The sequence below is a fragment of the Helianthus annuus genome, chromosome 16 (assembly GCF_002127325.2).
Source record: "Helianthus annuus cultivar XRQ/B chromosome 16, HanXRQr2.0-SUNRISE, whole genome shotgun sequence".
Classification (NCBI taxonomy): Eukaryota; Viridiplantae; Streptophyta; class Magnoliopsida; order Asterales; family Asteraceae; genus Helianthus; species Helianthus annuus.
The window spans coordinates 50,261,164-50,275,528 of NC_035448.2; positions in this window are offsets into that span (position 1 = coordinate 50,261,164).

Below are 14,365 nucleotides of genomic sequence, written 5' to 3' on the forward strand. Positions count from 1 at the left end.
GCCGAAGCCCGGTAACAAATTTGCTAGGTTTGAGTCTTCCTACACCTTTTCACACATACAAGTGGCTTTGCAACCCATTGGTGATCTCTTTTTCCTTATTGCTACATACCAGGGAGTTTTATTCATACATGAAAGGTTTATACATACTCACTTTTACATGAACTCGCTCAACTTTTGTTGATTTTTCAAACTACATGTATTTTGGAAATTAATGGATCTGGCGAAGTGTGCGATTGTGTCAAGCTGCGTAGCGAATAGCGATGTCATCCAGGTTTAGGAGGTGTAACCCTTACCTGGACGGGTTACATGTCTTTAAACCATGTTTTTATTCAAGTCTTTTGTTGTGTCATGTGAACACGTTTTAATTATGTAATGGTTGTAACTTGTTTTATGTGTCGACATTTTAAACAATGATGTTGTGGTAACATTAAATTTAATGAATGGATGATCATCATGTGTTTTATTTTCATATAGCATTGTTATGATTGTTGCTATGGTATTAAGAAGTCACACCTATTAAGCCCACGCTTCCGCAAAAGCCAGGGTGTGACAGATGGGTATCAGAGCCTCGATCATAGCGAACTAGGATTCTTTCTCGAGTCTAGACTATGATCATTAGGGCTCTCACAAAAACATTTTTTTACATTGCATACACTAAACGTCCAGATCCAGGGAGTTAGTCTGAGAGGCTAGGGAGTTTAGTCTGAGAGGCTGGGAGGGGTAGTCCGGGGAGACTAGGAGGATTTCTTGCTTGCATTATTATGACTGACATGTTTATTTGATTTCATGTTGATATATGTGCATATGTGTGGTTGTGTTACAGACACCATGCCATCATCATCAGATACTAGAGTATCGGACACTTTGGATCCTTTAGCGATCGTGTCGGACGATGAGATTCTATCGGAGAGTGAGGTGTACACGTCAGACACTACCAGCATGGATGAGGATGATTTCCACCCATTTGCTCTTCCTGATTTTGGAGATGATATTCCTATTGCTGATGGCCCTTTTGGTGGGGACCTACCTCTTCTTCAGGTCCCTGCTCCTCTACCGCTTGCTGCAATTCCTCTCGAGGATCTGCCTCATGATGAGTTCGCCGATGATAACATTGATTTGTTCCTAGAGGGTCCCCCGGAGGGTGACCAAGATGGAGTGGCCCTCATGGATGCCGATGTCCCTTTCGCTGATGATCCTGTTATCGACCCTGTTGTCCCCTTGGCTGAGATTCCTGCTGATGTGCCCATTGCCGATCCTATCATTCTAGTCGAGGCTCCCATTGAGGAGGCTCCTTTTGATTTGTTTGGTCCTTACTCCTTCGAGTCTGTGGCGTCCGCTTCACCGGACGCCCAGGGCGTACCGCTCTATTTCTCTGATTCCGACTCAGATATGGCGATGTCGGCTGCGCCTCTCGTTTTCCTCGACATTGACCCAGAGCCAGAGGTCGAGTTTTTGCCTGATGAGCCTGCTCCTGTTGGTCCGGAGCCGGTCGTTGCTTATTACCCCATTGAGGCCCCAGCTGTTGCACATTTACCAGACCCTTTACCTGAGCCTGGTCATGTCGATATGCAAGACATTGCACCACCCGTCATTGTTGCGCCCGTCGAGTTACCACTGATTCCTGATGCTCCTGTTATTGATGCACCCGTTATCGCACCGGTAGTACCTGTTTCAGCCCCTGTGCATGTTGACCATGCACCGTTTGCTTCTCACATTGATCCTCGTTATGCTGAGAGCCGTAACGGGTGGATCGAGGATGATGACTACCCACCATTTGTGCTACCCGTCACTCCTCCTGTAGCACCTGTTTCCGCACCTTCTGAGATTCCATTGTTCCACCCACACACCTCTGACGTCCATCGCACTGATCTTCCCATCACATTCCTCCAGGACATACCGCCACCTCGTCGTGGGGAGGGTTCATCGAGGCAGCCGCCTGTTTTTGTTCCACCTGTATCGTCATCAGTTCCGTTCATGTCCCAGTTCCCTCATACTGCACCATCATTCGTACCTTCAGGCGAGCCATTTATGTGGGCTTTGCCCAATGTTATGCCGTTATCGGACCCGTACCACCCTCATCATGTGGGGTACACGACAGAGGATATACTCATCTCTCTACAGCTACCGCAGTATGCACTGAGTCGTCGTATTCAGGAGTTAGAGAGAGCTCCACGTCCTCCGTGCCACTGTCAGACTCCTTTCGCCGCACTGCACATTCCCCTTCCGCCTGATTCGGATGTTCGTTTCCTTACATCTGAGCAGCAGATTGCCTATTTGTTGCGCGTCATTCATGCCTTAAAGGAGGATTGGGTGCACATGCGCCGGTTGCTTTTCTCTCATTTTCCTCCTCCTCCTCCGCCATCAGCATAGATATTTTTGGTTTGATGCAGGTAGATCATTTTGGTGAGAAAGTCGCGATTGGGCCAGCTTGCGAAGACTTTTTGGAGACCACACTTTTGTACATGATTTGTGTAAACAAATTGTATTTTTGGGGGTGATGTAACCCCATGATCTTATTTTGATATGTGATGTACTATAAAACGTGTAAAAGCAATATGGTGGTCGTGATTAATGAAAGCCCAATGGCAACGTTCTCACTACATGCTTTGTTGAATTATTTGTTTTATATATTAACATGGGATGTTATGTGATTGATGGATGTTACTATATATGCATATTTATTATACTTACTATGACCTGACCTACATAATCATCTTTTAGAAGATGCCTCCACGACGCGACGCGCGCATGCCCACTACTGAGGCAGAACTCCAAGGGATAATTGCCGCGGCTATAGCTCAGTATGCGGCCTCTCAAGCAGAAACCAGCAGGAACACTTCGAACAACAACAATAACAACAACAACGGCAATAACAATCCAGCCAATGGGTGCACCTACAAACAGTTCCTAGACTGTAACCCCGTGAACTTCGACGACACTGGAGGTGCTGTTACATTTGTCAGTTGGGCAAAAAGACAGACTCTGTCCTAAGGATGAGCAAGTGTGCTCCTGAGCAACAAGTGACATACATCTCAGGGTTGTTTCTGGATGGTGCCCTATCATGGTGGAATCTGCAAGTGCAAACTTTGGGAGAAGCGGCGGCATATGCACTAACCTGGGGTGAGCTGAAAGAGCTCATGAGAAAGAAATACTGTTCGCGAGCTGAAATACAGAAGCTAGAAACTGAGTTCTGGCACCTAAATATGGAAGGTCCTAAGATTGAAGAATATGTTCAAAGTTTTCACGATTTGTCCCATGTGGTGCCGTACATGGTCACGCCCGAATTTAAACGCGTTGAACGCTTCATCTGGGGATTGGCACCCCAGATCAGGAGCATGGTTACCACGTCCAAGCCTGCAATGATCACGGAAGCCATCGATCTTAGTGTGGCACTTACTGAGGAAGCTATTAGATTGAACAAGTTTTCAGTTTCTGAACTGAAGAAGAAGGAGACTCATGTGGAGTCGTCTGGTGAGAACAAACAGAAATTTTCCAACTTTAAGCAAGGTACCAGCAATGTGAGCAAGAAGGGTGAGTCAAGCACACCGGCCAGAGCTACAACCGGTGTCGAAAACAAAGGGAAGGGTTATATGGGCACGCTGCCCAAGTGTGATACGTGCTAGCGCCATCATTCTGGCCAGTGCAGATTGAGGAAATGCGAGTCATGTGGGAAGAACGGCCACTCGAAGGATACATGTTGGGCCGGAACTGGTGCTGGGCGTGGTGGTAATCGAGGCTATGGGAATGGTAATGGAAACCGCCAATAGGGAGGAAATGGCGGAAGTGGAAACCGTGGAAATTTTGCGAACCAAGCTGGGAGTGGAAATCGCAACCAAAACAACACTCAAGGTGGAAATGGAAATGGTAATGGTCGGGGACCGGGATGTTTCAATTGTGGAGATGTTGGGCACTTTAAGAGGGAATGCTCAAAACTGAATCAAGCTTGTGGGAGGGTATTCAACATCGGCGCAAGGGAAGCGCGCCAGGATCCAAACGTTGTCACTGGTACGTTCCCTATAAACCAACGCTTTGCATCTGTTCTGTTTGATACTGGTGCCGACTATAGCTTTGTATCGTTAGAATTTAAGAACATGCTTGGATTAACTGCTAGTAAATTAGACATTCCGTACTCAATTGAACTGGCTAATGGAAAGCTAGTTGAAACCAATGAAGTCATTAGAGGATGCGTAATTGAGCTGGGAGAACGCGAGTTCACTTTGGATCTACTACTAGTCGAGTTGGGAAGCTTCGACGTGGTAGTAGGGATGGATTGGTTGTCAGGCAACAAAGCCGAGATTGTTTGTCACAAAAAGACCATCCGCATCCCAATAAAAGATGGAGAGACAATTGTGGTTCATGGAGAAAAGCGCGATACGCCATTGAGGATCATTAGCTACTTAAAAGCTAGAAAGTGTTTACAGAAGGGATGTGTTGCCTTCTTGGCACACATCGTGGATAAAGAAGCTGCTGAGCCAAAGATCGAAGACATTCCAGTCGTAAAAGAATATCCAGAAGTCTTTCCAGAAGACTTGCCAGGATTACCGCCGCAAAGACAAGTCGAGTTCCACATTGACTTAGTTCCAGGCGTCGCGCCTGTGGCTAAGGCACCCTACCGACTTGCGCCTTCGGAAATGCAGGAGTTGTCAACGCAACTCCAGGAGCTGTTAGACAAGGGATTCATTAGACCAAACTTCTCACCCTGGGGAGCTCCAGTTTTGTTTGTTAAGAAGAACGATGGTAGTTTTCGCATGTATATCGATACAGGGAACTAAACAAGTTGACTATCAAGAATAGATATCCTCTGCCAAGAATTGATGACCTATTCGATCAGTTGCAAGGTTCAAGTTTCTACTCAAAGATCGATTTGCGATCAGGATATCATCAGTTGAGAATACAAGAGGAAAGTATTCCCAAGACTGCTTTTAGAACTCGGTATGGACATTATGAGTTTTTGGTAATGCCGTTTGGGTTGACAAACGTGCCAGCCGTTTTTATGGATTTAATGAACAGAGTTTGTAAGCTGTACCTCGACAAGTTTGTGATTGTGTTCCTCGATGACATTTTGATCTACTCGAAGACGAAGGATGAGCACGAACAGCATTTAAGAGCTATTCTGGAGCTACTTAAAAAGGAGAAATTGTATGCCAAGTTCTCGAAGTGCGAGTTCTGGTTACGCGAAGTCCAATTTCTTGGACATGTGGTTAACGGAAATGGAATCCATGTGGATCCCACAAAGATCGAAGCGATAAAGAACTGGGAAACTCCAAAGACGCCAACCGAGATCTGACAGTTCTTAGGGTTGGCTGGTTATTATCGAAGGTTCATTGAGGATTTCTTGAAAATCGGTCAACCTTTGACTTCCCTTACCCAGAAAGACAAGAAGTTCGATTGGGGAGACAAACAAGAAGAAGCGTTTTAGTTGTTGAAAAACAAACTTTGTAATGCACCGATCTTATCACTACCCGAAGGAACGGACGACTTCGTGGTATATTGTGACGCCTCGCGTCAAGGTTTGGGTTGCGTGCTGATGCAGCGACAGAAAGTTATAGCATATGCTTCTCGCCAGTTGAAGGTCCACGAGAAAAATTATACCACGCACGACTTGTAGTTAGGCGCGGTGGTATTTGCGTTGAAGATCTGGCGACATTATTTGTATGGCACGCGATGTATAATCTTCACTGATCATAAGAGCCTGCAACACATATTTGACCAAAAGGAGCTTAACATGAGGCAAAGACACTGGGTAGAGCTGTTGAACGACTACGATTATGATATCAAGTATCATCCAGGGAAGGCGAATGTGGTCGCCGATGCCCTAAGTCGGAAAGAAAGGATCAAGCCCATAAGGGTTAGGGCTTTGGAAATGATCGTCCAGACAGACCTCTCATTGCGCATTCGTGCTGCGTAGAGAGGAGCCCTCAAAGAAAGGATTATTGAGGACGAGTATCTCCGTGGGATGGAGAAGCAGTTGGTACCAAACGAGGAAGGAACTTTATGCTTCATGAAACGAATTTGGGTTCCTCTGTTTGGTGGATTGAGAAAGGTTATTTTCGATGAAGCTCACAAGTCACGGTACTCAATTCATCCAGGAGCGGATAAAATGTACCAAGACCTTAAGGATTTCTATTGGTGGCCAAGGATGAAATGCGATGTTGCGATATATGTCAGTAAATGTTTAACTTGCGCCAAGGTAAAGGTCGAATACCAAAAGCCTTCAGGTCTTCTACAGCAACCTGAAATACCCAAATGGAAATGGGAACAGATTTCAATGGATTTCATAACGAAACTGCCAAGGACTCCCAAAGGTCACGATACAATTTGGGTAATAGCAGACCGTTTAACGAAATCTGCGCACTTCTTGCCAATCAGGGAAAAAGACAATACGAGTAAGCTTGCCGAGATATACATGAGAGAGATTGTTGCACGACATGGAGTGCCTCTCTCAATCATCTCAGATAGAGATGGAAGATTCGTGTCAAGGATTTGGCAATCCTTTCAAGAAGCTTTCGGTTCTCAGTTAAATCTGAGTACAACATTTCACCCGCAAACTGATAGACAGAGTGAACGAACAATTCAGGCATTAGAAGACATGCTGCGAGCTTGTGTAATGGATTTAGGTGGAAGTTGGGACACTCACCTACCATTGGTTGAATTTTCATAAAATAACAGTTATCATGCAAGTATTCAAGCTGCACCGTTCGAAGCTCTATATGGACGCAAGTGTCGATCACCGTTTTGTTGGGCTGACGCGGGTGATAGATAATTAGTTGGTCCGAAATTAGTCCAAGAAACGACAGACAAGATTGCACAGATCCGAGAGCACATCAAAGCGGCTCGCAATCGACAAAAGTGTTATGCGGACCGAAGAAGGAAACCTCTGGAATTTGAGGTGGGAGATATGGTTTTATTAAAGGTTTCACCCTGGAAGGGTGTGGCACGATTTGGAAAGCGTGGGAAGTTGAATCCACGTTACATTGGCCCATTCAGAATCCTGCAAAGGATTGGGCTTGTAGCATACAAGTTGGACCTACCTGCTGAACTTAATGGCGTTCATGATACATTCCATGTATCAAATTTGAAAAAGAGTCCAACACAAGAGACAGTTGTCATTCCTACCGACGAAGTTCATATCGACGACACGCTACACTTTGTTGAAGAACCAGTTGAGGTTACTGATTGGAAGATTAACAAGACACGCCAGAGTAGTGTCAAACTCGTCAAAGTTCGATGGAATGCGAGACACGGGCCAGAATTCACGTGGGAGAGTGAGGATCGTATGAAGGAGAAATACCCCCATTTATTTCCCAAGACCCCTACAACTAGATACAGAACCAAAAATTTCGGGACGAAATTTTCTTAACGGGGGGAGAATGTGACAACCCTCACAATTACAGGTATCCATACACTTAATTAATTAACATTTAATTTGTGCTTAATGACTGTGCTTGATTACAACTGTGATTAAACTGCTTTCTGATTTCTGTTACATACATACACATGCGCACTTCTTGCCAATCAGGGAAAAAGACAATACGAGTAAGCTTGCCGAGATATACATGAGAGAGATTGTTGCACGACATGGAGTGCCTCTCTCAATCATCTCAGATAGAGATGGAAGATTCGTGTCAAGGATTTGGCAATCCTTTCAAGAAGCTTTCGGTTCTCAGTTAAATCTGAGTACAACATTTCACCCGCAAACTGATAGACAGAGTGAACGAACAATTCAGGCATTAGAAGACATGCTGCGAGCTTGTGTAATGGATTTAGGTGGAAGTTGGGACACTCACCTACCATTGGTTGAATTTTCATAAAATAACAGTTATCATGCAAGTATTCAAGCTGCACCGTTCGAAGCTCTATATGGACGCAAGTGTCGATCACCGTTTTGTTGGGCTGACGCGGGTGATAGATAATTAGTTGGTCCGAAATTAGTCCAAGAAACGACAGACAAGATTGCACAGATCCGAGAGCACATCAAAGCGGCTCGCAATCGACAAAAGTGTTATGCGGACCGAAGAAGGAAACCTCTGGAATTTGAGGTGGGAGATATGGTTTTATTAAAGGTTTCACCCTGGAAGGGTGTGGCACGATTTGGAAAGCGTGGGAAGTTGAATCCACGTTACATTGGCCCATTCAGAATCCTGCAAAGGATTGGGCTTGTAGCATACAAGTTGGACCTACCTGCTGAACTTAATGGCGTTCATGATACATTCCATGTATCAAATTTGAAAAAGAGTCCAACACAAGAGACAGTTGTCATTCCTACCGACGAAGTTCATATCGACGACACGCTACACTTTGTTGAAGAACCAGTTGAGGTTACTGATTGGAAGATTAACAAGACACGCCAGAGTAGTGTCAAACTCGTCAAAGTTCGATGGAATGCGAGACACGGGCCAGAATTCACGTGGGAGAGTGAGGATCGTATGAAGGAGAAATACCCCCATTTATTTCCCAAGACCCCTACAACTAGATACAGAACCAAAAATTTCGGGACGAAATTTTCTTAACGGGGGGAGAATGTGACAACCCTCACAATTACAGGTATCCATACACTTAATTAATTAACATTTAATTTGTGCTTAATGACTGTGCTTGATTACAACTGTGATTAAACTGCTTTCTGATTTCTGTTACATACATACACATGCATCACATTTCATACTGTCACTCCATTTATTTCACACAAACTTTAGTGACAAACTTGATGCACAAAGCATAGTTAGCACAGTGAGCGGATAACCCAGAAAACATGCTGACAATGCCAGCACCTAGACAGACAATGTTATTGAGGCCAGTATGAGCCAGAGACAGGGTACTACACTAGTAGGGAGTGTATGGAATTGAGGACCATAAAACTGCGTCACTAGGTGATAGTTATAGTGCCGGGAAGTGCCTAAAACATACTTTAACTGCAAAATTCTACACTTAATAACAAAATTCAGCATTTAATGATGCTAGTAATGTGCAAAAACTTGACAAACTAGTCCTGTATACTTTCCAAAGTGTCGGGAATTAAAAGTGTCACTAAAAGTATTATAAAAGACACCTTATGGATTAATTAAGCACTTTAACGGAACAACACCCAACCGAACAACCGGACTTTACCCGGAACACAAAAATATTGTCAAACACATTGTTTTTATTTTTCTAAGCTAGTTAGGGTCCCCGAACACCCTAACACACTATATATTTCATCACACACCAAAACCCACTAACTATAACATTTGAATTCTAACTAAACTAGTAACTAAACATTGAAACCCAACCCTATACCCCCCCCCTTTTTGAGCCAGTTACCATGGGTGTCCCCACCCATGGATTTGTTAAATATTTTATGTGATCATGTTGAGGGATTAAGAAACATAATACATAAGGGATAAAGAGTAAGAATGGGTTATAAAAAGGCACTTGAGATATTAACATTTCATTCTCTACACATCAAACAACAACTCTCTTCCTCCTTCTCTTGCTTGTTCGGCCGAAACCACCCACAACCACCATCACCATCATCAAGTTTCTTTCATACAATCTCTAGTGATCCAAAGGTGTTAGAGATCATACAACGAAGCTCGGTGCGTTCGGAAGCTCAAGGACATGTCTTATCATCTTTTATCCACTACTTTTCTACACTTGAACTCCCCTAGCCTTGAGCTAGTGGTAAGAACTTAGATCCTTGCATTTTCATCTTATTTTTAGTGGTTAATGATGTTTAATGATAAAAAAGATAAGAACTTCAATGAATCTTATGAAGAAGTCTTGAACATAAACTAACTTAGTACTAAAGTATGGTTAAAAGATGAAGAAATCATGATATTCTTGTGTTGTGATGCTTGTTGATTTTTGTTTGCTAGTAGAAGTGGTATGGATCATCATATGGACTTGCTAAATCATGATTAAAAGCATGATCTAGCAAGATGAGAAAGATAAAATGTTGTAGGATGATGGAACCATCCACACATAAACTATGAACTTGAATAAATGAATGTTTTCTTGAAAAAAAAAAATCAAAGTAGGTTATAATCTTGTAGATCTAAAGATCCATGAGTGATTTTTCAAAAGAACCATGTGAAAAGTTTGAGTTTCGTTAAAACTTGGATCTTACAGAAACTAACCTCATTTTTGGTGGATAAACAAGTGTAGAAACACTTGTGTAATAAGAAAATTTCACAAAGAAATATTTTTAGAAAATATGATTGGAAGTTGTGAACATTCAAACTCTTTGAAAATGAATGTTTTAAGGAACTACTCACATTTTTAAAGGTAACAATACTTACTAAGTATGCTAGTAAGTTACTACATACTTTTATAAATTTTCAAGTTCATAAGTTTATAGTTTATGTTTGTTTTTTACAAGTTTAGTAAATAGAGGTTGTATGTTGATGATTGAGAATTGTTTGAATGAATTTTTGAAAAGAAAATGATATGCTAGTAAGCATGGACACCTCCATTTACAAAGGAAACTCTGGCGAAATTTTTCCAAAATTCCAACACTTAGAAAATGTTGGATCTGAGTTTGATTTTGATTGTATTTTATGTTTGTAAATAAGATGAAGATGGATGAGTGTGCAACGGAAATTAAGATGAAAACAAACTTTGCATACAATCAAACGAGAGTAATACTTTTATCAAACATCTTTACACGATGAACCGAAAGATTGAATTTATTTCAAACACGATTACAATGATTGATGAATGATTGCAAACTCCCCCTCAGCCAGAGCTCAGTAGTTTGTTCGTGCAAAGAAGACGAATGATGCAAAGAGCTAATAGAACAGTACCAAGTACTGAACTATTTATAGGCACTTGCAAACTACTGAGCATCTTTGCTGACGTCACCATGAAAGTGACATCTAACGTCCTAACAAACTCTAACCTCTGATCTATACAGACACTGCTTATGTTAACTACTGCTAATACATTCTATTACAAGACAGACTTTAGAACAGCTGCTGCAACCTTCTACTGTTGTGAACCCAGCAGCACTTGTCCGGATCAGCAGTGCTTGACTCAAGGCAGTAGATTGAATCAGCAGGACTTTAGTCTTCCATCAGATCTTTAGTTGAGCAGCAGTTATGGGTCAGCAGTTTAGCAAGATCAGCAGATAGGAGGTCATCAGTAGTTGTAATCACTTTTAAGGGGAGAGATTTGTATATCAATCATCTGCTTATTCAGGATCCACTGCTCTGATCCAGTTTTGGCTTTAATTATCTGTTCCTCTGATAGGGTTCAATCCCAACAATCTCCCCCTGGAACAGATAATGCCAAAACCCTTCAATATTTGTGGACATTTTATTGCCTCATTAACAGCTCCCTTATTTGACCTTTAAATTGTAACTCAAAGTCAAGGGCATATGTATCTTCATCATCCCTGCTAAGTGGAAGATCAAGGAGATCCTGCAAATCTTCAAGACTCAGGCCAAGAGCTTGTTCCCTTGATATTTTCTCCACTTCTCCACCAGACCTGAGCAAAGTCAATACGCAGGTCTGTTTGTTAGTTTCCCACTTTTGTATTTTTGAGCCTGGTGGGTTTCTTGGGAGATGCTTATTCGCAGAAGTATTTGGTGAGGCTGGCCTGTTCATCACTGGCTGAGCAGTGGTAGCAGAGTTTTCCTGTTCCAGTTCTTCTTTTAACGTTCTTAACAAGCCTTCTTTTACAACAACATTTCGAGTAAGAAGTTCTTGAACTGTTTCAGCTCCTAACTGGCTTTGTTTCCTTCTTTTGTAAAAGGCAGTACCAGTAGGAGCAGTGGCTTTCCTGGTATGCAGCTTTGTTGGCCTTTTGAAACCTCTGCTTCAGGATAGTCATGTTTTTGAGGAATTTTTGGATCTTTCTTTCTTAATTCCTCCAACCTTTTGTAGGTTGACCTGACCACATCTTCTTTCCATCTAGCAATTTGTCTTTTTGTACCAAAGTCAGCAACAACCAGTTCTTCTTTCATTCTCTTCAGTTCCATTTGCTTATCAGGTATATTCTTTCTGAACTTTGCCCAATCAGGAGGAATGTGAGTGACTTTCCTTTTTATCATGTCTTGAATTCTTGCAGCTTCAACTTCAAGTTCAGGAACAGTCCACTCTTTGTACATGTGTCTCTCTCCTTTGTATCTTTTGTGAAACATAATGCTTTCAATGTAGTCTTTCTTCAAATTTTCAGCTGCTCTTTCTGAAATTTGTTGACTGACATTCTTTGCAAAACATTCTAAGGAACTGACTTGTGTGAGCAGATATTGGTAGTATCTTGATACTTCTTTGTCCGATTTCCCTTGTGTGTTTCTTTTCGAGATATCCTCTGCTTGCTTGGCCTTTATCTTCAAATATTCATCAATATTATTGGGCCAGGGATATCCTTTGATTGAAGGCAAACTCCTTTTGGCAGGGTCATCCTCAGTATAGAAAGATTTTATTTCTTCTCTAACAGCTTCTAGTTCAAGAGGAAATTGAACACCTGCAGGAGGTAAGGGTTTGTGCATTGGAACTAAAGAAAGTGGAACTGGTTTTGGTATATTGACAAGAGCTAAAGGTTTTGAAGATGTTTGGGATGGTGCAGTGACATCATCTTTAGGAATTAGCCTTCTCCTCTTTATTTGAGGAGGGACTGATGATGTTTTGGATTGAAAGGTGGTTGTAGTGGCAGTGGTGGGTGATAGACTAACAGCTGTTGAAACAACTGGTGTTCCAACCACTGTTGTCTTTACAGCAGAAGTTATAACAACTGTTGTCTTCTGCCTTTTGACAGGAGGTGATTTTGATTTTGGTGGTGATGGTGGTAAAGCAGTGGATGTAGTGTGTGTTGAGATGGTGTGTGTTGAGGTGGGAGCAGATGTTGAAACTACTGAAGTACCAGCAGCAGCTGATACAACAGGAGTTACAACAGCTGTTTTAGGTGGTGGTTTTTTAGCAGACTTTGAACGTCTGACTGGAATGGATTTGGGTAGCCTTACTTTTCTTGTAGGCTTCTTCTTTTCATCAATAAGATTTTCATCATCTCTTGACCCTGAAGTACCCTGATCCGGATAATCCACCCTGGCTTTCTTTTTGGCCTCTCTATCCCATTTCACACATGCAAGTGCTTCTGCAAGTGCATTTGTGGTCACATCAATTTTCTTACTCCCATCTGGCAAAGGCATCTGTTTGGTCATATTTGAATTTTCTGGTGCAAGGTAGAGACCATCTGTTATTCCTTTCCTTCTCCACTCTTGAATTTTCTCCCCCTTTTTGGCATTATCTTCGGGAAGTTGATCAATGAAGAACACTGGTGGAGGAGCAGTGCCAGAGTTGTGCAGGATCTGAGTTTTGAGAGCCTTTAGATCAGCCTGAGTGTCTTTGAACCTAGACTCCATAGCATTTCTCAGCTCTTGAACATGTTTTTCATGTTGCTGATCTGCTACTTGCGCTTGATGATGGAGAAAAGGTTGAAAAAGATTCCAGAGCTCATTTGTAGCATGTGCCTGTTGGAGAGCAGGTGCTTGAGGTGGAACAGCAGTGGATTGTACCTTTTGTATCTGTAACAACTGTTGGAGCATATCTTTGAGCTCTGCAACAGAGTTATCAAGTTTTTCAACACGAGCCGTCAATTTCTGGTACTTTAAATCATCACCCAATTGAATGGGATCATCTGATTTCCCACTAACAGTGGTTTTATCAGTGGTTGAAGTAGGGAGTTTACTCCAAACATTAACCACTGATGCCCCTTTTTCTTGGTACCGGGGTCTTCTTCCTTCAACACTTGACAACCTTTTGATGTTGTCAGTAGGATAAATAAACCCACTGGTGGTTGGCAGAGGTGCTATAAAAGGAATTGCCTCCAAGGAAGTCTTATTAATGTAACCACTGTCCAACTGTAAACCAGTGGGTTCAACAGTTGTAGTGGCTGCTTCACTTGGATTACCACAAAGAGTTACTTGTAACTCAATGGGTGTAACCTCCTCAGGTTGTGTTGGTGGGTTAGCAATGAATGATACATCAGGCTCAGTCATTTGTTGAGGCATATTCTCATTGACAGGTGATTGAGAAGGACTGAGTAATGCCTGGTTTAAATCAATTGCATCCAACAGTAGTTGTGTTTTTGGTGGAATAGTGGATGTGATGGTTGGTGTAGAAGGCGGACTTGCTCCGGGCGTTGAGCTGTGGATGATGGAAACGAGTGTATCCAGAGCATTATAATGTGGTGGCCCTTTGTGTACAACCTGTTCTTTTTGTGAAGAAGCAGGAGGAGTTATGGTTATGGGTTGAGATATTTGTACCAACTGCTGTGAGGAAGAAGCAGCAGTGGTTTCTTGGGACATTTGTGTTGTCACAGGCATTAACTCTGGTATCTCATCCTCCAGAGTTGCCATTTTGATTGGTTTGGGGGTTTTTGATTTTT